Source organism: Anopheles funestus (assembly GCF_943734845.2).
Source record: "Anopheles funestus chromosome X unlocalized genomic scaffold, idAnoFuneDA-416_04 X_unloc_58, whole genome shotgun sequence".
In the NCBI taxonomy this organism is placed as follows: domain Eukaryota; kingdom Metazoa; phylum Arthropoda; class Insecta; order Diptera; family Culicidae; genus Anopheles; species Anopheles funestus.
The window spans coordinates 2,372-7,500 of record NW_026045185.1 but is presented as its reverse complement, the minus strand read 5'-3'; positions in this window follow the sequence as shown (position 1 = coordinate 7,500).

The window sequence follows — 5,129 nt, the reverse complement described above, 5'->3', positions numbered from 1 at the left end:
AGTCAACTCATGTGCTTGGATCGGATCGAGCTATTGAGTATTGGGCCTGCATACTCGCTCATCCGTATCCTTTGCGTACCGCCCCATGGCCCTTGTATGTCTGCACCACAGTTCCTGTTCGTTCCGTGCCTATGGCCGGATACGTATTGCACATCGGTATACCTGTCGCTACTCAGGCAACTCGTGTGCGTGGATTGGATCGAGAACATGGTGTGTGCCCCATGTTATAATTGATAGTCCATATCCACTTTATAGGTTAAAGTCATAAGTTGTGATTGCACAACCATTCTTCATAAGAGTTTAATCACTCTTCAACTAACTTTCGTTCTGGTGTCTTGGTATCAAATCGCATAAGACACAAGATTCTACTGGCCAAATAGAATCTAGCACATTGGTTAACCTGGCGCCGCAGTCAACTCATGTGCTTGGATCGGATCGAGCTATTGAGTATTGGGCCTGCATACTCGCTCATCCGTATCCTTTGCGTACCGCCCCATGGCCCCGTCCTTAGAGTTAATGACTAATAGGCTTAACTCTTTGTATGTCTGCACCACAGTTCCTGTTCGTTCCGTGCCGTGGCCGGATACGTATTGCACAACAGTAGATACCATCACCTGACGTATCTAACACACCACTATTGTAACTCGTCGTCGAAGGACCTTTCAAGTGCCTGATGGCCAGGGGAGCTCTTACACGGCACGGAGACACAGTGATGCTCGCCCATCACAGTGTACAACGATCGAGTTTGCTTAAGTGTCTGGGTACCTACACACCAGACACAATGCAATGGCCACGGATCCACACAAGGCACATCACATGCAGAAAGCTTCAGCAGATTATGACACATACCACACTCTTGTAACTCGTCGTCGAAGGGGCGTTCAAAGTGCCTTACGGCTAGGGGAGATCTAGCACGGCACGGAGACACAGTGATGGTTGCCCATCAAAGTGTACAACGATCGAGTTTGCTTTCCGCGCAAGCGTTCTAAGTGTCTGGGTACCTACACACCAGACACAATGCAATGGCCACGGATCCACACAAGGCACATCACATGCAGAAAGCTTCACCAGATTCTGACACATACCACACTCTTGTAACTCGTCGTCGAAGGGGCGTTCAAAGTGCCTTACGGCTAGGGGGGATCTAGCACGGCACGGAGACACAGTGATGGTCACCCATCAAAGTGTACAACGATCGAGTTTGCTTTCCGCGCAAGCGTTCTAAGTGTCTGGGTATCTAAGCACCAGACACAATGCAATGGCCACGGATCCACACAAGGCACATCACATGCAGAAAGCTTCACCAGATTCTGACACATACCACACACATGCAACTCGTCGTCGAAGGGGCGTTCAAGTGCCTTACGGCTAGGGGAGATCTAGCTCGGCACGGGGACACAGTGATGGTCACCCATCAAAGTGTACAACGAACGAGTTGGCTTTCAACAAATTCTGACACATAGCAAGCGAGCGACCGAGCTACACCGAAGGCAGCCCATGGTTGGTCACTCGCGGACGATCATCAGTAATGATCCTTCCGCAGGTTCACCTACGGAAACCTTGTTACGACTTTTACTTCCTCTAAATCATCAAGTTCGGTCAACTTCAGCCATGCCAGCTGCAGCTCACGAAGGAACCGCGGAAGGTAAGCCTCCAGAAACCTCACTAAATAATCCATCGGTAGTAGCGACGGGCGGTGTGTACAAAGGGCAGGGACGTAATCAGCACTAGCTAATGACTAGTGCTTACTAGAAATTCCAGGTTCATGGGGACCGTTGCAGTCCCCAATCCCGACTAGATGGGCATTTTAGTGATTTCCCGTTCCTCTCGGAATGGGGGCGCCTATTGGCGAGAACACGCTGCGACCCACATTGTAGCACGCGTGCAGCCCAGAACATCTAAGGGCATCACGGACCTGTTATCGCTCATTCTCAGCTTGCTAAACACAAGTTGTCCCGCTAAGCAGGGCAAACGTAGCCGACGACCGCCCGTGAAGGCGCCGCCCGGCTGTAACGTCAGGTGCGCCCGGAGGCGCACTGCTGACAGCGTTCTAGTTAGCATGTTTGAGTCACGTTCGTTATCGGAATTAACCAGACAAATCATTCCACGAACTAAGAACGGCCATGCACCACTACCCTTAAATTTGAGAAAGAGCTATCAATCTGTCTTACCTCGATAAGTTTGGACCTGGTAAATTTTCCCGTGTTGAGTCAAATTAAGCCGCAAGCTCCACTTCTTGTGGTGCCCTTCCGTCAATTCCTTTAAGTTTCAACTTTGCAACCATACTTCCCCCGGAACCCGATTTTGGTTTCCCGGAAGCGACTGAGAGCACCGAATAGGGGTAGCGTCTCCCAATTGCTAATTGGCATCGTTTACGGTTAGAACTAGGGCGGTATCTAATCGCCTTCGATCCTCTAACTTTCGTTCTTGATTAAAGAAAGCATCCATGGCAAACGCTTTCGCTTCAGTTGGTCCTACGACGGTCTACGAATTTCACCTCTCGCGCCGTAATACCAATGCCCCCAACTACTTCTGTTAATCATTACCTCTAGGTTTCTGACAAACCAACGAAATCGTATAAACCGAGGTCATATTCCATTATTCCATGCAAGATTATTCTCGGCCAACGCCAACCCCACGGGGGGGCCGGACGCTTTGTCTTAGCCTGCTTTGAGCACTCTAATTTGTTCAAGGTAAATGTGAGTATCTTGAGCACCATGAGGAGCCCGTGCCGGAGTTAACCGGTAGCACGGTACTCGTTCACAGAGTAACGCCCAAGTACACCATTGTGAGTCGCAGCCGTGAGCGCGCGCACGAACGGCCCCGGCGTGTAACCGGGCGCCCGTGGCGGTCACGTGTCTGGACGGGCAATCAACTTCGAACGTTTTAACCGCAACAACTTTAATATACGCTAGTGGAGCTGGAATTACCGCGGCTGCTGGCACCAGACTTGCCCTCCACTTGATCCTTGTTGAAGGATTTATACTCAACTCATTCCAATTATGGACCATCGTTAGAGAGGTCCATATTGTTATTTCTCGTCACTACCTCCCCGTACTGGGATTGGGTAATTTACGCGCCTGCTGCCTTCCTTGGATGTGGTAGCCATTTCTCAGGCTCCCTCTCCGGAATCGAACCCTGATTCCCCGTTACCCGTCGCAACCATGGTAGTCCTCTACACTACCATCAATAGTTGATAGGGCAGACATTTGAAAGATCTGTCGTCAGTCGACAAGCGACCATACGATCTGCGTCCTTATCCAGACTTCAACTCAAGCCGCCCGGAGGCGATTGGTTTAACTAATAAGTGCACCAGTTCAGCTACCCGCGAGGGCAACAGTCCCGGCATGTTGCATGTATTAGCTCTGGATTTTCCACAGTTATCCAAGTAACTAGTGGTAGGATGATCTTGTGAATTATAGCTGTTATACTGAGCCTTATGCGGTTTCACATTCATTTATGTTTGTACTTAGACATGCATGGCTTAACCTTTGAGACAAGCGTATATTACTGGTAGGATCAACCAGAATTCGTTCCACTACAGACACACACTCGCTTAGTGGGAAATAAATTTCCACACAACTCTCTCTCTCTAGAACCATATGGAATGGCTCTTTGGTGTTGGGTAAGGCACCAATTTGTTGGGGTGTAACGGTCACCACCAACTTTAAGTTTGTTAGGGCACAACGGAAACCACTAACTAAACTTTAGGAAACTAAATTTCCTCACACATTATCTCTCACCATATTAGCACTAGGTGCTATCCACGATTGTACAACGTTTCAACTCTTGAATCGACCGTAGGGCCGCGGAATTGCTTCCGGGCCCCTATTCTCGCTATTAATTGTTCATCTCTTTCAATACATCGAGTTCGTTCCATTGGGTAGTTCGCATGGCGAACGTTTTGATGCAGCCCCCTGGGGGACCACGGCACTTTACACCGGGTATGGTGTATGCGCAACCTACAGATAACAATAAACCCCTTATGCGTGTGTAAACCGATGTTGGGCTGCTCAACATCTTTCATGGTTACATCACTTGCACCAGAACCCACGGTGCCGATTTGGTAATATGTTGTACATTTACTCTCAAGATGTACGCTTCGGCCCCTTATTCAGGGGCTCAAGCTATTACCAGCAAGAACAATCCTCATCCAGACTTGAACTCGAAACACCCGGAGGCGAACGGTTTAACTAATAAGTGCACCAGTCTTGAATCCATGCGTCGGTGGAAACAATGCCGGCGTGTTGCATGTATTAGCTCTGAACTTAGCGAGTGATTGCCTTGCAGCTGTCATACTGAGCGTAGAGCGTGATTATCGCTCACTTGAACCATGTTGAATGGCTCTTTGGTGTAGGGTAAGGCACCAATTTGTTGGGGCGTAACGGTCACCACCAACTTAAGACTTGCTTATAGGCATTTCAACGTTTTCAACTCTTAAATCGACCGTGTTTCATTATCATCTCTTCTTCTTATTAAATGCATCGAGTTCGTTCCATTGGGTAGTTCGCGTGGCGAACGGTTTGATGCAGCCCCCCGGGGGGGACCACGGCACTTTACACCGGGCATGGTGTATGCGCAACCTACAGATCACCAATATATTTGTGATCGATAATGCACACTTCTTACACGACTGACCAGTCGACAGCGCTGCCTTCCTATTATGCGTGTGTAAACCGATGTTGGGCTGCTCAACATCTTTCACGGTTACATCACTTGCACCCGAACCCATGGTGCCGATTTGGTAATATGTTGTACATGGTCTCAAGATGTACGCTTCGACCCCTTATTCAGGGGCTCAAGCTATTACCAGCAAGATCAATCCTCATCCAGACTTGAACTCGAAACACCCGGAGGCGAACGGTTTAACTAATAAGTGCACCAGTCTTGAATCCATGCGCCGGTGGAAACAATGCCGGCATGTTGCATGTATTAGCTCTGAACATAGCGAGTGATTGCCTTGTAGCTGTCGAACTGAGCGTAGAATGTGATTATCGCTCACTTGAAAGGGTCAAGCCCTTTCGAGTCGTCCGGTTTTTACGCCAGACGACTCGGTTCACCATCTTTCGGGATACAAGTTGACTAAGTGGTACCACTACACTTATCAACTTTCGATTTGGTAATCCTCA